Below are 20,458 nucleotides of genomic sequence, written 5' to 3'. Positions count from 1 at the left end.
CAATGCATCGGGGAGCTAGTATCTCACAGACCACATTTGGAAAATGGTGATCTCTGCTTATGTCATTTTGAAGTCTCCTTAAGGCAGAAATTATTACTGGGTTATATTGTTCCTTTTAGAATTCCCTGCATTGGGGTAAAAATTAACAACTTTCTTTAACCTACCTATGGGTTCTTTGAAAAGATATTTAATGACCTATTTAAGATGATTAAAACCATCCTATTAATTTTTTGCTCATGTTTCAAAGGAGACTGGGAAAAGTAACAGTTATTTAAGATAAAATAAACCAGCAGACCAAAAACTATTAATGCTAATAAATCTAAAAGTAAAGTCTGCCATTAGGAATGGCTTAAATATATGAAGTATTTCTTTTAAAATAATCACTATTCCTATATCCTTCACATAGGTCTGGAAGTGCAAGTTATGATTACTTTTAGGCATATAACACACAAACGGGTAACAAATGGTGCCTTTGGCCCCAAGCCATTCTTCGTCTCATCCACTAGAGGGTACCTGAGGGTTGTTCAACAAAAGCACTCAGGAAACCAGATTAAAAATGTGAACCAGAAACCACAGACCAAAAGTGCTGTATATATATTTTAATACTTCTGGCACATGACTAACCAAATTCAGTGTGCTAAAAGATAGCCACATATTTTTTCCCTTATAGAATTTTGACGCTTCTGTTTTGTACACCAGTATTCAGTTTTGAAAACATTTTGAATCTTGCCTAACGAGAGGATAGTATTGGGTATTTTACAATATAATAAACACATCTGCTTTTCTAATGAAACTTGTGGTATTGAAGATTACTAGAAAAGCCTGGCAATTTTATTATCATAATCCCAGAATTATTTCTCTATTTTGTGTAATTAGTCTGTTACTTAATTGGATTCCCTCTGAATGGTCCCATGAAAGATGCAGGGTTATTTTTCCTTTATTACGTTCATCTTCTACTCCTCACTCCCTCCCACGCCATGTTCTAGTAAGAGCAAGTTACTGTATTGGACAGTAAAACTGAAAATTAGAAGTAGTCCAAATGACCAGTGGCAGAGAATAGGAAAGCCAACAGTGGAGTGTTATGGCCATGCATGTTTATATGAATCTATTAATTATAGTATATATAAATTATAACACTAATGCAATAGTATCAGGATCGCATTTGCAAAATATGCTGACCATTCGCTAAGGGTCAGTCCCTGTGTTATGTGAATGATGAACAGGAAATAAATTCCAGCTCTTGAGGAGTATATAATTGTGTGTGTGTGTGTGCGTGTGTGTGAGAAGAGATCCATGATTGAATACTTAGAGGGTTGGGATTGTGAGCATGAACTTTGGAATCAGAAATTCAGGTTCTCCCACTCATTTGTTACATGACCTTGAGCAAATGACTTTACCTGTCTCCGAGCCTTGATTTTCTTATCTGTTAAATGGGGATAATCATCTACCTTAATTTTATTGTGAAAATTAAGTGGAAGCATGACCATAAAATATCTGACACCTAGTATGGATCATGGAGTTTAGATCATGGAGTTCGGTTGTGGCTTTCTGCGTGTAGCAGGGAATCATTGTGTGATACCATGTGTGATAGACTGTCTCATGATGGTCACCCCCAGAATGAGATGGAAGCATTGTTCCAGGGCCAGACAATTGGTCTGGTCAGACAAGCTTCAGTCACATCCTGACAGTCCTATTTTCTGGCTAGCCCAAACAGGTTTGGGATGCCTGATACGAAGAAGGTCACTGAGAAGGGATCTTGCCTCCTTTGGAATAGCGTGCGTTTCTGTTTTTACTTTAACTGCTTCAAGGTCCAGTGGTCAAAGTGGGCCTCTTCAGGTGAAGACTTCTATAGTCCTGAGAGCCAGTGTAGATGGCTGCTCCCACATGAGCTAGCAGACGGAGCTCTTTCACTGAGAAATGGGCTTGGGGCCAGGCTAGGATGGCAGAAGTGTTTCTCAAGCAACATTCTGAATGATTCTGAAATCCAAGGAATCTGAAGGACCAGGAGTCAAATGGAGTCAAAAGAGTCAACTGGGCTGAGGTCAGAAAAACAGACAATGAAATCCAAATGGGTTACCAAGCCAAGATGGGCAGAGCTGTGCTGAAATTCAGGGTATAGAGCAGGGATTGGAAACTGGTGGGGGAGGGAGGAGGATGGGTGCAGAGAACAGTGAGAACCTACTATTTACCAGCTACCATTCCCGATACTAGAGCTTATATTCCAATAAGCTAATTTCCCGTGCTGGTAAGTACTATGAAGACAGATGGCCTAGGATAGTGTAATAAGAGTTTCTGGGAAGGCTGTTTTAGCTAAGGTGGTGTTCTAGGAAGAAGGAACACCAAGGGCAAATGCCCTGAGGCAGGAATGATAGAAGAAGGCCATTGTAGCTGGAGTGTCACGAATGAAGTGACAGGTGGAAAGAAATGAGTTTAAAGAGGTAGTCAGGGGCAACTCTTGTAAGGATCTTGTAAGCCATGATAAAGGGTTTGGATTTTAACCATGCAGTGGGTAGCTGTTGGAAGTTTTAAATAGGGCAGGGCAGTTGGCAGGATCTGATTTACATTTTAGAAAGACCCTTCCGGCTGCTGTGTGAAGGTTAAATTATAGCAAGACAAGAGTCTTATACAGGAAAATCTTGGAAGAAGGAAGAAGTAGGGACTGCTGTGTCAAATCGGACAGAAATTCCCATGAGCTGGGTCAGTGGAAAATCTGTGTGGCACAGATCCATTTCCTCTCCAACCCTGAGGTTGTCCTTGTACTCAAACCAGGCCAGTAGGTGGGCCTCACCTCTTGACTTCTTTTCCAGGAGCATCTTCATCCTGGGGGTTTATTTATTCAGATTTCTAAATATGTACAAGTCAATCTAAAATTTTGAGGGACGTAGCTTGAGGCTGAGATCGTGCTTCTGCTATACATCTCACTCTGTTTCAGTACAAATGAGGAGAAACGACTGAGAGTCTTTTAAAACGTGGAGGATGGGGTAGAGAAGGAGCTTGATTTAAGTAACATTTCAATCAGATAAATTGAGTTAGTTATTTAAAGATGTAACTTGAAAGTATATTTAAAAACAAGAATTCGAATAGCTACATACTTATTGCATGTGTACCATGGGCTAGAGGCTTTGTAAGTGAAACAAAACACAACAGCAGTTATTGTTGTAAAAGCTTTGTGTTCCTGCTGTGCAAAGGGATTCCGGTTCTGAGACTGAACCAGGTCTTTGGATGCAATATGGTTACAAAAGTACTTCTTTACTCACAACCCTGAAAGCTAAGCATTAAGGTTCCTACCTTTTGCAGATGAAGAGACCAACGTTTAGAAAGGTTGGTTACGCGGTCCAACTGAGTAATAAAGCGAGAATGTGACTCTGGGGCTATCCAGCTCCCAAACTCCAAATTCATGCTGGAGCCACTCCACATGAGTTGTACAAGTAGGGTGCAGTGATTACGGGTGTGAACCATGGTGTCAGGGGGGCTTGGATTTGAATTCTGCTCCATCATTTACTAGCTGTATCTTCTTGGCTGGTTACTTAATATCTAAGAGCCTGTGTTTCCTCATCTGTAAAACAGGGGTAACAATAGCCCCTCCTTCAAAGGTTGCTCTGAAGATGATGTGAGATGTAGAGCACAGACCTGGAAAATGGAAGGGGACCCAGTAAATATTAGTGCATATATACATATATACACATATATATACGTATATACATATATACATATATGCACTATCCTATGAGGGGTACTTTGACATCTGTCTGAACCAGTTTCACTTCCAGCATCAGAAGCATATATCCTGCCTCAGAAATGTCTCACATAATAGATTGTGTCTGCTCAACTTGCTGTGCACAGTGCTTCGAACACCAGGCATCTAGGAAGTACTCTGGATTATGATATTACCCAACTGCATGAGTGGGTTTGATAGCTTTTCCAAAGGGCTGGTATTTCAGTTGTGCAACTGTAACTGCTTCATGGCAGTAGAAAAGATTTATTTTGGGGGGCCCCAATCAACCCTTAGCCCCATTCCTCAAACTCCAGCTATATCACAAGATGTCAAAGCCGTGCGGTATTAATGTTTGGTCAAAGGTGCTAGTGGCATTTTGCAGATGTAATGAAGAACGCACGTTGTCCAAGATCGCTTCGTGATGCCTTCTGCCCTGAGCCTTGTTTGCCCTTTAAGGCCCAGCTGGCGGGGAAATTCAGCTGCTAGCTCACCTGGAAGTCAACGCAAAGACAAAAGAACTGGTTTATTCAACTTTGCAGGAGCCTGGGACCTCAGGCTGGGCTAAAAGATGCCACCCAGTGAGGGAAAGGATCTAGTAATCATCTCTGTCCAGAGCCAAGTCTCACAGAGGAAAAGATCTCCCATAATTAAAAAAAAAACAGAGTGATTTCCCAATGTGGATGGTGGCCTGATTGAGAAGAAGGCAACAGGAGTGGGGATGGGGAACAGAGAAAAAGGAGGGGTTTTCTATCAGAGGGCTACTGTTGTCCTTGAGATAAGCAGTTAAATCACATAAAACTGGTTTGCAGGACCAGATTTCTTACCTGAAGGTGAAGAATTGTGCACTTGCTTCAAACCGGTCTGTTCTAACCAGCTCGTTTTCACTTGCGCTAGAGAAACTGAGTCAGCCTGACATATTTTCCATAGAGCAAGAGCCATATCTTCAGGGAAGTTTCTGTGTCTGGCAGCTCAAAGTGGGCCAGTTTTCCTTTGAATCTTGGTGACACGGGGACTTGGATGGCCCTGGTTCAAATAGTGGTCCAGCGTGTACTTGAACTGGTACCTTGGGCAAATTACCTGCCCTCAATTTCCTCATCTGTAAAATGGAATTAATGAAAGAAACGACTTTGCAAATGCACCTGTGATGGACAAAAAAAAAGAGAGTATTTTAACCCCCAATTGATGATAGACACTTCTGCCTTTTAAGGAAGGTAGGCATACTTCATACCAGTGAGGAAATAGAATTGTCCTTTGGGCCTCTTCCCAGAGAGGGAAAAGAGAGAGAGAAGAGAGACAGAGACAGAGAGAGAGAAAGAGTACTAGCATGTAGCTGGGTTGAAAGCCTGTTTAAAGGAGCATGTTAACTGCGGTAGAATTGGAGCCGAACATGGCTCTAGTGTCTGGAGAGGGCTGAATGGCCTCACCCAGTAGTTGTCAGGGCTTCTAGTGGCCAGTGAAAGAGAAAGAAGAGAGAGGTGGCCCAAGCAATGCTGCAGAAGGCAGATCTTAAAAGTCTGGAGAGCCCAGCTGCTATTCAGTTTACATGTTTATATATATCAAAGGACTCAGAATAATTCTTGGCACCAGTGAGCATTTAATAAATGGCAGCTAGTAGCCGTGTGGTGCAGCGACAGCACACAGCATCATTGCCTTCAAAGAGTCCCTCTCCCCGGAGGAAAAGCATCATTTCTCTTTTTCATGGTGTGTGTGTGTGTGTGTGTGTGTGTGTGTGTGTGTGCCTTGGGGGAGCAGGATAGACAGCAAAGAGGAAAGTAATGGGTTCAAATTCTGGTTCCACAGGGTTTGTTTCCTTCCTTAATTTTCCATTTTTAAATTGGGACAAAAAATAGCACCTCATCTCATACGATTCATGTGAAGTTTAAACAAGATAATCTAGATAATTCATATGCCAGGCACTTAGCCTTTAGAAAATGTTAGCTCTTGCTAGGATTCTATAATAATAGTCTTACAAAGATGGTATACTATCCTAGAACATGTGCTTTGTTGTTTTTCTTTTAAAATTTATAAGTGGGGTGCCTGGGTGGCTCAGTCAGTTAAGCGTCCGACTCTTGATTTCTGCTCAGGTCATGATCTCATGGTTTGTGGATTCAAGCCCCACTGTCAGCAACAGAGCCTGCTTGGGATTCTCTCTCTTCCTCTCCCTCTCTCTGCCCTTCCCTCACGTGCTCGCTGTCTCTCTCTCTCAAAAATAAATAAACTTAAAAAAATAAAATACACATGCATATTCAATACAAAAAAAAACTTGAAAAACATGTAAAGAACACAGAAAAACAATGGGCACTCCAGCATAAAGATCACGGGGGTTAACATTTTGGTTTATGTCTTTTCAGTTTTTTTCCTCTCAAGTGTATGGACATCTTTGTTCTGTCTTTTCAAAATGGGATACTGTTCTTTAGTCTGCTTTTTTTTTAAACCTAGCAATAGACTGTGAACTTTTCCCCGTGGATGAGTTGCTTCCTAAAATAGATGTTCCAGTGGAAGCAGCCATACCCAGGGCCAGCAGACTCATTACTATTCTTTTTCTTTTCTTTTCTTTTCTTTTTTACAGACTGGGGGGCTGGGGGTAAGTCTTATGGCCATCCAAATCTGGGAAACACTGCACACACATTTCCTTATTGGAAAATTAACAGTGCCTATTAGCATGTTAAAGGCTCTAGGAAACCCTTCCATGAGAGAACCTGCCTGACTTGGATTAGATCAGTGTTTCCAAAACTGATTTAGCACAGTGGAGCCTCTATTCTCATAACTCCCGCTGATATCTCGGGAATCATTTGGGGAAACACTCCTGCAGGTGAAGATTCCTTAAAAGTAGAGAGCAGATCTTGTTTGTCTTGTCTCCACACGGCCTTACAGATGGATTTTTTTTTTTTTAAAGAAATTATGGAAAATGGGATTGGCCTGATGAATCCACTTTCTAACCAACACGCGTGTGAACCAGGGGCCAGGGTTAGAGACTGGGGCTGTGCTCTGAAGTGTCTCTCCGTGTAAAGCTAATTGGCCCCTTTGGGGATGAACCTGTGAACTTGGCCTCGTTAGCACCAGCACGGAACAGCGGAGTTAGTTTATCTGGCGCCATGAAATGGTATTCTTCCCCAGATTCTCATGCTGTCCTCCAGGTGGCGATGTGGGTTTGTCATCCTGAGAGCCTGACGCCTGGGCCAAGCAAAGCTTAAAATTGAGGGGGGTGCAGGTGTGGATGAGGAAGGAAGCTGGGAGGGAGTGATTATCGAAAACCAGAAGATACACTGTCACGCGTGCGGCTGGCATGACGCTGAGGCACAGCCTCATACTCAGGAATAGGACTCAGGTTTTAAAGAATACTGATGAACCAGTGAGCCAATAAATATCACTAGTGTTTACTGAGCACCAACTGGGAGGGGTAATATGCCAGATAATTTCCCTCCTTTGATTTCTTCTGATCGTCCTCCCAACACACCTATGGGGTAGGTCCTTCAGCTGGCAATAGAAGACCTGGAAGTCCAACCCGGGTCCTGTATCTGAGGGCTCCGCTAGACCGAAACAACAAGATGTTGACCAAAGATGAATAAATGTGAAATGTTTGTCTATCTATCCTTCTATCCGGCTATCTATCTATTTATCGATCTGCCTTTCATTTCATTTGTACAGGGTGGGCCTAATAACACTGTGTGGTTGGAAAGAATATTCTGATAAGTCCTTCTGAGAAGGTTCTGGGAGAGAGGATTTTTCTGGTTTCGTTACATTTCCTATGATCTTTATTCTCTCTTGCAGACTGCTTCTCCCAGGGCTCAGCTGGCCACCCCTTAATTCCACTGTGCCCACGGGGGCTGTGCAGAGGGCCACGAGAAATGTCCAAAGGGCACCTAGCCCTGACGTGGAGGGCAACGGAAGACCAAAGGATGTGTAGGAGTTAGCTATGCAACTGTCACAGATGGCTATTCCAGCCAGAACGACACGTGCTAAGGCTTGAGGTCAGCAAGAGCGTGGTACATTAGGGGACTGAAAATAGTTCAGTGTGGCTGGCCCATGGGGTAAGCGTGTGTGATGCCAGGTAAGGGGGGAGAGTGAGGAAAGGCTGAAGAGGTACATGGAGTCAAGATAGTGAAGGGCCTTGTACGTTGGGTTGAGGTGCTTGAACTTGATCCTGAGCACCACCAGGATTCCCTGAAGGGTTTTAAGGCATGTGATGAAATGGACAGGTTTGCATTTTAGAAAGAGCACCCCAGCAATGGAGAAGGGATGAGGAGGGAGGGGTGTGTGCGTGTGTCTGCACACACTCCAGCACCCATTTCTGGGGCAGGGGGACCACAGGACAAAGGTTGGGAGGGTGTTGCAATACCTCCTGCAAGAGGTGAGGGGGCACTGGCCCAAGGAAGCTGCAGCACTGTCCGTGGAGACGGCTGTCGGCAAATTTGAGAAGAATTAACAGCCTCCGACTACTGACTGGGAGCTGAGGGTGACATTTTGAGGTTCTCTGGTTATTAGTGACAGCATATACTAATATTTTCTATAAATATTAGTATAAATAGAAATATTTTTGTCAAAACCAGGTGGCAAAATGCTCCATACAGGGTGCCTGACCCATCTCTCTTCACCTCCTTCTAGCAGTGCCTCCCCAATTTCTTTCTCTCCCTTTTTTTTTATCTTTTAAAAATCTCTCCTCATATAATGTGCAACAAAGATCATGGGTGTCTGAAAAACAAATATACCAGTGAAGAAATGGGCAGAAGACACGAAAAGACATTTTTCCAAAGAAGACATCCAGATGGCCAACCGACACATGAAAAGATGCTCAACATCGCTCATCATCAGGGAAATACAAATCAAAACCACATTGAGATATGACTTCACATCAGTCAGAGTGGCTAAAATTAACAACTCAGGAAACAACAGATGTTGGTGGGGATGGAGAGAAAGGGGAACCCTCTTGCACTGTTGGTGAAAATGCAAACTGCTGCAGCCACTCTGGAAAACAGCGTGGAGGTTCCTCAAAAAATTAAAAATAGAATTACCCTACAACCCAGCAATTGTACTACTAGGAATTTATCCCAAGGATACAGGAGAGCTGATTCAAAGGGGTACATGCACCCCAATGTTTATAGCAGTGCTATCAATAATGGCCAAATTATGGAAAGAGCCCAAATGTCCAACAACTGATGAATGGATAAAGATGTGGTATATATACACACAATGGAATACTACTCAGTGATGAAAAAGAGTGAAATCTTGCCATTTGCAACAACCTGGATGGAACTGGAGGGTATTATGCTAAGTGAGCTAGAGAAACCTAACATATGAGCATAGGGGAAGGGAAGGAAAAATGAGACACAAACAGAGAGGGAGGCAAACCATAAGAGACTCAAACTGAGTCTCAGAACAAACAGAGGGTTGATGGGGGTGGGGGTTGGGGGGGTGGGAAAAATGGGTGATGGGCATTGAGGAGGGCGCATGTTGGGATGAGCACTGGGTGTTGTATGTAAGTGATGAATCATGGGGATCTACTCCTGAAGCCAAGACTACACTGTATGTTAGCTAACTTGACAATAATAAATAAATAAATAAATAAATACTGCCATGGAAAAACAAAAAACAAACAAAGAGCATAGGTGTCAGAGTCAGGCTGATGTGAGTCACAGCGCTAATGATTATTAAGGTATTTATTTGAACTTCATTGAGCCTCATTTATTCAATTATAAATGGGGATAACTGTACCTACTTCATAGGACTGGGATTATGATTTAGTGCAGGTTTTCCTTTTCGGACCCAAACCCAAATCTCTCTCGGATGGGTGGTAAATGGCCCCACCCTACGACCCATTCACCCAAACCAAAACCCGTGCTTCCTCCTTTCCTTTACTCCCCACCCAGGTGATTCACTGTCACCTCTTGCCTTGACGTCTCTAGTAGCTTTTTAACTGGTCACCTGGTTCCACATCACTTCTTGAATGACCCTTCCTGTTTTCTCCATCAAGCAGCCAGGTTGATCTTTTTGGTCGATGTTGTTTGTTTGTTATAGCAACTTTATTGAGATATAAGTCACATACCATAAAATTCACCCATCTAAAGTGTACAATTCAGTGGGTTTCAGTATATTCAAAACTTTGTGCAACCATCACCGCCATCCAGGTTGAGAGCATTTTAATCATCCTGAAAAGAAACTCTGTCTCCATCAGCAGTCTCTCTCTATTCCCTGACAACCACTAATCTACTTTTTGTCTCTATGGATTTGCCTATTCCGGACCTTTGGTATAAATGGGATCCAACAATATACAATCTTTTGTTTCTGGCCTCTTAGCATATTTTCAAGGTTCATCCGTGTTGTAGCATGCATCAGTGTTTTATTCCTTCTCGTGGCAGAATACCATTATACTGAATGGATCTATCACATTTTTGCTTGTCCATTCATCAGCGGATGGATATTTGAGTTGTTTCTACTCTTTGGCTATCATGCAAAGTGCTCCTGGGAACATTTGTGTACATTTTTGTGTTTACTTGTGTTTCTAATTTTCTTGGGTGTGTACCTAGGGCTGGAATCACTCAGTCACATGGTAACTCTGTTTAACATTTTTTGAGAGGCTGCCAAACTGTTTTCCAAAGCGGTTGCAGCATTTTATAATCCGACCAGCGACATTCGGGGGTGCCAATTTCTCCACATTTTTGTCAACATTTGTCACTGTCTGCTTTTTTGAATGTCGTCAGCCCTGGTGGGTGTAAAACTGGTATCTCACTGTGGTTTTGATTTGCATTTCCCTACGGACCAGTGATGTTGAGCGTCTTTTCACGTATCTATGGGCCATGTGCATATCTTCTCTGGAAAAATGTGTATTCAAATCCTTTGCCCTTCCCCTTTTAACTTTTCTTTATTGTGGTAAAATATGCATAACATACATCAAAGTTACTATTTTAACTCTTACAGTTCTGGCAGAATTAAGTACAATTCACGCTGTTGTGCAACCATCATTGTGACCCATCCCTAGAACTTTTTCATTTTCCCGAACTGAAACTCTACCCCATTACTTTCTCCTTTCAGTCCCTGGCAACAACTATTCTCCTTTCTCTTTTGTTATTGCCGTTCTTGTTCTTGTTTTTAGTTTTGTTTTTAAAATAGCCATCCTCCTGGGTGTGAAGTGATATGTCACTGTGATTTTGATTTGCATTTCCCTCGTGCCTAGTGATGTAGAGCATCTTTTCATGTGCTTATTGGCCACCTGTATATCTTCTTCAGAGAAATGTCTTTTGCCGTTTTTTTTTTTTTTATTGGATTTTTGGTCCTTTCAATATTGAGTTGTAAGAGTTTTTTTTTTTTTTAACTTACACGATCTGCAAACATTATCTTCCATTCTGTGAGCTGCATTTTCACTTTCATGATGGTGTGCTCTGAAATCGAAGTTTTTATATCTGAGAACTCCAATTTATCTGTTTACTTTGCTTCCTTATGCTTGGGTGTCATAGCTAAGAAACCATTGCCTAATCCAATGTCAGAAAGATTTACTCTCAGGTTTTCTTCTAAATGTTTTATAATTTTAGCTCTTACATTTAGGTCCATGACCCATTTTGAGTTTATTATTGTATATGGTGTGAGGCAGAGCCAGGGTGATGTTTCAAAAACAAACCAGACTCAGTGACTCCGCTTCTTAAAATTCTCTACTGGCTTCCGGCTGCTCTTAGAACACAATCCTAGTTCCTCGCCCCAAGGTTTTCAGCCTCATCTCAGCGCCCACGCACCCCCTCCCAACCCCCCCGCCAGGCCTAGCTTGCTGGAGCCATGGCTGCCTTCTCACAGTTCCTAATCCGTAAACTCATTCTGACTGGTGTTTTTGCAACGCTGTTCCCTACGCCGGAAACAGAATTTCTAGTGGCTACTGCCCTTCTTTCGATCTCAGTGTAAAAGTGCCTTCTTCAGTTAAGACCTTGGCTGACCACTCTACATGAGGTATGTTCTTCCCCCAACTCCTTATTCCTATTTTTGTTTCGTTCGCAGTAATTAACAAGGGCTATATTCGCTTTAGTTGCTTACTTGCCATTGCCCCTCCCCATCACTGAAATCCCAGGGGGGCCACCACCACGTCAGTCTTATTCGCCTCTGTCCCCAGCACCCAGTACAGTGCCTGACACATAACAGGTGCTCCGTAAATGTTTGCTTTAAGACATAAAGAAAAAGTAGGCGTTAGAAATGTGTCTTCCATTCCCAGCTTCCCTTCCACTTTCACCAATTCTATTACCTCCCTCTTGTATCAGCTTTTGCCTGGATTTTCTTCTATTTCCTGTTTTCATGGAAGATGACTTTATGGAACAGAGCATCCGTTTTTTTGCTTTTTTTTCTTCTCTTACTGCTCTTCCTCTTCTTACTGTTTTTAGCATATAAGAACCAGTGCTGAGATACAGCTTTCTAGCTCACAACTTGTTGTTTTTCTTTTCTGAAACTGTCTCAACAGCAACTCAATATTGAGCTCTCCTGGCCTTATGTTTTCATATGAATCAGGCTTTCCCCCTCAGTGAAGATGTGGGATCTGTAAGAATAGGATTTCTTTTCTAGCTCAGAGAGTGGTTTGTTGAATCTGGGCAAGTAAATCTCAGTGAACACTAAGGAGTGGATCAGTGGCACTTTTAAAACCCAATAACACTCATGTATGCTGTGATTCAAATATCAAAAAACTCCAGGGGCGCCTGGGTGGCTCAGTCGGTTAAGCGTCCAACTTTGGCTCAGGTCATGATCTCATGGTTTGTGAGTTTGAGCCCTGCATCGGGCTCTGTGCTAACAGCTCAGAGCGTGGAGCCTGCTTCGGATTCTGTGTCTCCCTCTCTCTCTGCCCCTCCCCTGCTCATGCTCTGTCTCTGTCTCAAAATAAAAAAACATTAAAAAAACTAAAATATAAAAAAACTCCAAATCATGGATGGAGCTAGAGCGTATTCTGCAAGGCAAAATAAATCAATCGGAGAAAGACCAATAGCATATGGTTTCACTCCTATGTGGAATTAAAAAAAAAAAAAAAAAAGCCAGATGAACATAGAAGAAGGGGAAAAGAGAGAGAGAGGAAAGCAAACCATAAAGACTTAACTATAGAGAACAAACTGAGGGTTGATGGAGGGAGGTGGGTGGGGGATGGGCTCCATGGCTGATGGGCGTTAAGGAGGGCACTTGGGCAGAGCCCTGGGTGTTGATGAAAGTGGTGAATCACTAAATTCTACACCTGAAACCAACTTTGCCATGCATGTTAACTGGAATTCAAACAAAAACCTGAATTTTTTAAAAATGTCCAAATCAGTGGATTCTGAAACTGTTACAATCCTACCATATACAAAATTTAATTAACCAAGCACCTTTTGTGTAGAAATTCTATGAGAAGTAATAACATCATATATGTTGTCAAAAATCCTGCAGAATAATTTCTTATAGATGACTCCCCGTTTAAATAGAGGAACTGAGATCCTTTGTTTGGTGACATATCTCTGCACACATTTCTGCTTCATATCAATTCAGCAGGATTATAATCATAAAAAAGGAACATACCTTCGTCTTAATGTTAAGCTCTGCTCCCCCTGCTGATAGAAATTCTTTTGATGAAGGCTGTAGCCAGAAACATGGTTAAAGACCATTTCACCTGAAAGCCTCACATTCTGGATTTTTTTTTTTTATTTGTTTGCCATCTTGTTTATCATTTACAGATATCCAAACACCTAAGAAGTGAGCCCAAGAGATGATTGAAACTTTTGATCCGGGAAATAACTCACACATTTGTTTTGCTTTGCTCTAATCTTCAGAGGTGTGTATCATGTTGCCAAGTCCCAGGTTTTTAAAAAACAGATTTTCCTTTGGGCTTCCCCCCTCCCACCTTTCATCGCAGTAATATTTTCTCCTATCTCTCATCTTCTAAAAAAAAGTAGGTGTAACAGTCTAATCAGCCTTTACCAACTTTTCTGCAAGAACAAGGCAGAAAATACGAAGATATACATCAAGAATTGTTATTATTGTTTATGTAGTAGTGATATATGACTCCACTGGGCTTTGTGTTTTACATGGCCACTTTGAAAACACAGGATGCTGTTCAGGCACAAGCGATTTGTTTCTGAGTCCTGTGCTTGGATATTTCTAATAAATATATTCTGCCTCTGATTTTATGATATCAACAAGATACCCATGCAATAAAATATTTTCAGATTCCTGGTATTGTCTATGTTGTCAAACAAAGATAGCGTCCCTAAACTTCAAGAACAATAGGTAGAGAAAACATTAGGAATAAAGTAAATAAATATGTGTAAATCATCATCATGACAATGATAGTTTTTTCCACGGGACACCATCTGGAAGTGTGTGAATCAGCGCTTTCAGCCATGTTACTTCTGGATAGAGAAATCAGAGGTGATTTTCATTTTCTTTTCCTCTATTTGCCTTTATCTATATTACTTTTTTCTAACGGCCATTGTAGATTATTTCTGAAATAAAAAGATCCCTTTCAAAGAACAGTATGTAAGAAGAATTGGTAAAACTAAGTATAAAAATAGAGCGAATAACATTTTTGAATGGAAAATGGCTCAGAAACATGGCTTCTGAGAAGTGAAAATCTGATTTATCGTCTATTAATTTTCGAGTTCAGATTGTGCACTTTTCCTTTAGCTTTGATGAAAACACTGGCTACCTTTTGTCTCCCCGCATCCCTGGATCAAGCAGGCCAGGAGAAGCAAACAGCAGACCCTTCTATTTCCCAGTGGGAAAATAGGCTTTTCACTTGATTCCCAACTGGCTCCCACTCTAGTCCTATTCCTACCTGACTCCTGATTCCTGCCTTTTTCTTCTATCTAAAGCCATGTGATTCCCACAGGACACCCTAAAGACTTGGCCTGAACTCAAACCTCCAGTTCTGAAGCCCACAAACCCATTTATTAGCCACGCCCTTCCCCCACCTATTTCCCCCACTCCCTTGGCTCAAGATGGTCAAGGAAGAGAAGATCGAAAGCTTTCTCTTTATTTTTTATTTGTTTGCTTTCTCTTTATTTTAATAACCCCACCATCTCATCTCTAAATGCCTCATCTTTCCATCTTATTTGGGGACAGAACTTAAGGTGAAATGGCAGAGAAGGCTGGACGAAAAGATACAATGGTGTGGTATTTAGAGCAGTGGCTGGAATGTCTCCAAGATCCATCCATTGTGTATGACGAGTCTCTGTCCTGACTAGTCAGTACTCAAGCATTATCAATTGTTAACTATTTTAGTACCATTCTCAGAGTGAAGTTATAGTGTTGTAAATGAATAGTAGTTACAAGAGACCTGAACTTGAGTGTGCCTTAGGGCCAGCGATTTACCTTCTCCAAGCCTTGGTTTACACATTGGGAAAACGGGGATGCTGATAATTGACTTGTCTGCTTCAGAGAGGTACTGTACGATCACAATATCATAGAGGATGCAGAAATTCTCTGTACGTTGTGAGAGACTGTGCATGGGCATGGAATGATGATAAAAATGATCAGTTATAGTGTTAACAATGTTGGTGGTGAAGGTCAAAGTGACAGTGATAATAAAGAAGAAAAAGAAGAAAAACTTAGACATGCCAAGGACTATCCCTTTCTGGTTCAGTAGTCTACCAACATTGCTCCCTGGCTCACAATTCGTAGGAACTGTTAGACAGAAGCAGATAAACTGGCGACATCAACCTCCTCTGGTTTATGCCATTGTAGCTCCCAGATTGTTTCCTGGCCTGGTGCTGATATGCGCTTCCCTTTGTCTGTGGGCATTTGTTCCACAATTTCACATCCTGGCTGAGAAACTCTTCTGTCTTGTAATTCCCAACACCAGGGATAGCTCTTGATGTCCATTTAATGATCTGCTTAGGATCTGGAGCCAGCAAAATGGAAATGTGGGATTATCCCGGTGGGTTCCTGTACTCCTACACAGCATAGCGCTTGCTGGATTCTCCCCATGCCCTCTTCTGATACATGCCCCACGATCCCACTCTGCAAGGGTCTTGGGTGAGCTGTTGGTTGTGGCCAGGTGGAATTAGTAATTCTGCCTCCTCTCTCTCTCTCCCGTTCTTTCTTGTTCTTGCCCACCACCCTGACCCACCTTTATGAAGACTCTGGGTCTGTGCTGAGTCATATAAGGTGCTCTTGGCCAACCTTGACAAGAACCCCCCACCCCACCCCCTGCCACCCTCGGAGAAAGGCACCGAAGAGCTCTATGGAGTCTGTTCCAGCAAGGGCAGTGTGTGCTCACAGAATAAATGGCTCCTATCATTCATTCGGAGCAATGCCTGGGTGGCAGGGAGGTTTCAGTCCTGTGGCTTTGAGGGAAAAACATACTCTGGAAAGGTTTCTCCTTGCCTTTGTTAATTATGAAATAAAAATACTTCCTGCAGCGGAAACTTTGGGGGAGGGTGTGGCTGTCCCTTCACATTGTAAATTGGCCTCAGGGATCTTCTCTTCCTCTTTTCCCTTTGGGATCAGGTACTTAAAAGTTACACAGCGTAAGGCAATAGGGGGACGATATGAAGATCCAAGCTTTAAACACTACCACAACCCTTTCATATACAGAGAGAGAACAGGGCCTTGGGTGTAGGGTCATTTTGCAGTGGGAGGGGGTCATTTTGCCGTGGCCTTGCAGTCACAAAAGGCCTCAAAGTCCACTTTATACATCACCTCTAAATGAGATTTGGCATAAAGTCACAAAAATGTACTGGCAGAAGTCAACCATTAAAACATCACAATTTCCATTTGCCCCAGTTCTGGCATTTCTTAATACACAAGGAGCCTCTCTTGACCTCAGAGAGATCCTGGATACAACCACGAAGGAAGCAGACTGATTTTCAGGAGCCGCTAGTTTGGGCTTCCACTTACTGGAGGAATTATTCTACCGATGGTTTTATTTGACTGTCTCGACAGTTCTGTGAAGTTGGTACTGTCATCAGCCCCATTTCACAGATGGGGAAGCTGAGGCCTTGTTCAAGTCCACAGCCAGAAACTATTAGATCTGGGGTACAAATCCAAGCTGGTCTAACGTCCGAGCTATTATCAATGATAACGCAGCCCATGATTTCATCGCTAACCCCGCACTTTTCCATCCGCCGTGTATGCCTGGGAGCATCTGCCTGGTGCTGCCTGCTTCACCCCGGACCCCTCCCAGGCATGGTCCTGCGGGATCTGTCAGGAGGGGCTTAGGTTTAGGCCTGGGTTAAAATCCTCTCAAGTTCCCTTCTGAGAGAGGGTTAGACAGCAGCAGATGCCTTGATTGCCCCAGGTGACATCACGTTTAAGTTAGTCTCACCTCCCTGAGCTCATTTCTTTGTCCTGGTCACCTCTGCTTCCATCAAAAATAACAGGTTGCTGATAAACTAGCTCTCAGCCCTCCGCTCAGACAGTGGACTCTGAATCTCTGCTCAGAGCAGGCCTCTCAAGTTCAAAAGAGCCCTCGTGCTCTGTATTTTGACAGGTTGAGAAATCCAATCCATTTATTTTGAAAACCCATTAAGCCCAGCCAATATGGGATATTTAGAAAGGCCAGAATTTTGCTTCTGGTCAGAAGGTCAGTGCTGTCATAAAGTAACAGCTAAAGGAAGTGAAACAAAACATATTTTATTGTGGAGCTGTAATTCCCAAACATTCTTTTAAAATGTACTTTCAGTTAAAATAAGACAAAACAAAAACACAGCACATTGAATTGCCGGAAATTGCCACCACTATAAACTCTCTTTGTCAGAGTACATATTCAATTAAAAAAAAAAACTTTAACATTTATTTATTTTTGAGAGACAGAGAGAGATAGAGTGTGAGTGGGGGAGGGGCAGAGAGAGAGAGAGAGACACAGAATCTGAGGCAGGCTCCAGGCTCTGAGCTGTCAGCACAGAGCCCGACGCGGGGCTCGAACTCACAGACCATGAGATCATGACTTGAGCTGAAGTTGGACGCTTAACTGAGCCACCCAGAGGCTCCCCGAGTACATATTCAATTTTGCACACCGAGTTCTCAGACTAGTGACAGGCATATAGTAAATGCTTATTAAGTTTTCAATGAATGAACCCCAAAATGGTTTACTTGGCTATTTAACATTTTTTTCTAGGTATTAGTTTCTCTTGGTCACAATGGCTGTTAAATCACACTCAAGAAAAGAGTATCTGATGTTAGTTCTCTGGGGTTTTGGAAAGTGAGTTTCAGAATAGATAAGTTTGACTCTTCTTGGCATCTTGAATTATATTGTTTATGATACAGATAACAAAGTCTTATGTTCAGATTCTCCAAAGATGACCCATTTGATCCTTTCAAGCTTATGAAAGAGGAATGGGAGATATTATTTCCATGTTACCCCCTTGGAAGGGTGCATAAGCACAGACCGTTACCTGGAAGCAAATAACCTTACTATTAAGTGATCCTGAACACAAACGATGATTGGAAGATGGTGTAAAACATTCTTGTGTTTTCCTGCCGAGTCACCTTATAGTCTACATACTGTTCTCCCCTGCCGCGTATCTGGGCGGCCCTCTTTCTGGATCTCCCCTCCCTTTTCCGTTACGTCACACAATCTGTTCCATCCATCTTCTCTGCCCCATTTCTCCCAGTGCCATCCTGGAGGATCACCAGAAGACTCTCAACTTTCTAAGCCATCGATCCTGCCCTGGCCGCCGTGGGGTATGGCAGGCCCTAATCCTGCATCCAGAAATTTGGTTGGTAGTTAGAGAGAGCAAACCTATAACCTGGGACCAGAGCTGACTCTTAGAGTTGACCCAATAAATAGGGTTTCTCTTCTCTGCCTAAGCTGGTGAACCAACTGAGAAGTTAAGACCGAAGAGAGGCTGGTGGAGGTAATGTACCACCTTACTGAGAAAGTGGATGTTGGAGAAGACGGTTTACAGCAGTAGGAGGCCCAGAGTTGAAGACTCAGCCATGCTAGACCCAGGCAGGCTGCCCTTCATCAGGGAGGAATGCAGTGGGTTAGTAGCTCCCAAAAGAACGGGAGAGGAAGGTGCTGGGTTATGGACACCCAGCATCTTCCTCTAAACCCATCAGGCAACTTACTTTTTCCCTCCAGGGTGGGGGGTGGGAGGGAGGGAGTGGGGGCTAGGGAATGAGTGAAGAGTGGGAGAGGCCAGGTATTATTCCCAAAGACGTCTCTTCTCGTGAAGAATCATCAAGAGGGGAAGTATTTCCCCTCAACAAGGCATGTTTTATTGACCCACTCTGTTTTTAAAAAGTTGATGTAGTAGGCAATGCTTAAAAATAAGATTTGGCATAAAAAGCAGAAAGTGGAATGATTTCTCAGCACAGAGCCTGTGTTCCCGCATGGCAACAACAGCTCCGCGCTGGGTCACGTCTGCCCCTTTAGGCAGGTCCGTGTGCTGTATTCAGCTCCCTGAGCACCCCCCAGGCCTTGCTGTGTACACATTGCTCTCTCTGATTTTGCTCATTTGTATGACCAGGTTGGTCCTTCTGGGTATTTTCGTTTGTGGTTCTGTTTTGCCTGTGTAAGTTTAGGGTGGGGCATCCCCAGGACTAACAATCCTGTCTCTTACTAAGGTTGCCGGCCGCTGTGATCATTGTCTCATTTTGATAAGTTATTAGCTCAAAGTCTCAACCTTTTTGTCTCACTAAAGACCTCTTCCATACTAGAGGCTTTGCACTGGAGAAGAGAAAGGAGGTGTATTGCAGAATGAAAACCCCCGTGTGGTCCTTTGATGTCCACACCACTGCACTGCACTTGTGGTTTCTGCTTTACTGGGCATTCCTGGTCCAGAGGAGCAACAGAAGGCAAGGTTCTGAAATATACTTTGCCTCCTGAGGGCAGAAGCCCAACCCGAACAGGTTCACAGCTGCTTTTCAGCACCAGCGATGGGTGAAGAGGTGCACTGATGACCCTGTTGTTAATAGCCTACCCAAAACTCTTGTCTCGCCCAGAGGTACAAAGGAGTTAATTCAGGGAACAGCAGGGCAGAGTTAAGCAAGCCAGACCTCATGCACACATTCTTCCTCCCACCCCACCTACCCGTCTGTAGGATGTACCCAACCTTTCCTTAAACACTTGGCGTAAACCAGAGGGAAGGATGGTTGCTATGACCAATGGATGGATGGATGGATGGATGGATGGATGGATGGATGGACCAATGGACTGATGATTTCATCTCAGGGAGTTTTGCAAGCCTCTTCCATGCGTTTGCAGCAGAAGACATTTTGAATTGTTTTTAGACTCTTACTTTTAACACCCGAGGGTCAAATATCAAGGCTGGAAAAGCAGAGATACTCTATCTCCAGTCAGAAGGAAGTATGGTAGAGATTAAAGAGCATAGGTGTTGGAGTCATTTATTTTGCTCCTTATAGACATCGCTGAGCCTCAATTTCTTCATGTATAAAATGATAATAACAGTACCTTTCTCAAAGATGGTTGCTATTAGAATTAAGTGATTTTTGGAAAACACCAATAACTCAGTGCCTGGCAGATAGGAAGCACTTGGGATATAATAACTCTAATTTGATTGAGAAAATTCTGGTTTTTTTTTTTTTAATGTTTATTCACTTTTGAGAAAGAGAGGGAGACAGAGTGCAAGTGGGGGAGGGGCAGAGAGAGAAGGAAACACAGAATCTGAAGCAGGCTTCAGGCTCCGAGCTGTCAACACGGGGCTTGAACTCATAGACCATGAAATCACGACCTGAGCCAAAGTTGGACGCTTAGCCAACTGGGCCACCCAGGTGCCCTGAGAGAATTCTGTTTTATGTTGAGCGCTTACTCCAGGCTTAGCTCTACCTATCACAGGAATTAGGTGGGTA

At 42.9% G+C, this 20,458-nt stretch overlaps 1 long non-coding RNA gene across 2 annotated transcripts in view; it reads right to left on the bottom strand.

Moving 5' to 3' along the window:
- Window positions 1–584: 584 nt before the first annotated feature.
- The window catches only part of LOC124505765 (uncharacterized), a 31,571-nt gene continuing 11,697 nt past the window's right edge, over window positions 585–20,458 (bottom strand). Inside the window, exons 2-5 of one of the 2 annotated variants that reach the window (XR_006960709.1) lie at window positions 4,540–4,854; window positions 4,116–4,206; window positions 3,289–3,630; window positions 585–2,036 (exon numbers count right to left, since the gene is read on the bottom strand). This is a non-coding gene — a long non-coding RNA (uncharacterized LOC124505765). Of the gene's footprint in view, window positions 3,631–4,115; window positions 4,207–4,539; window positions 4,855–20,458 lie in introns of both variants that reach the window. The other variant, XR_006960708.1, reaches the window with a different exon arrangement.

The sequence above is a fragment of the Lynx rufus genome, unplaced genomic scaffold, assembly GCF_022079265.1.
Source record: "Lynx rufus isolate CCGP_SWC_20201006 ecotype Redwood Valley unplaced genomic scaffold, mLynRuf1.p SCAF_9, whole genome shotgun sequence".
In the NCBI taxonomy this organism is placed as follows: domain Eukaryota; kingdom Metazoa; phylum Chordata; class Mammalia; order Carnivora; family Felidae; genus Lynx; species Lynx rufus.
The sequence above is the reverse complement of the archived record's forward strand: the minus strand, read 5'-3'. Positions and strand labels throughout refer to the sequence as shown.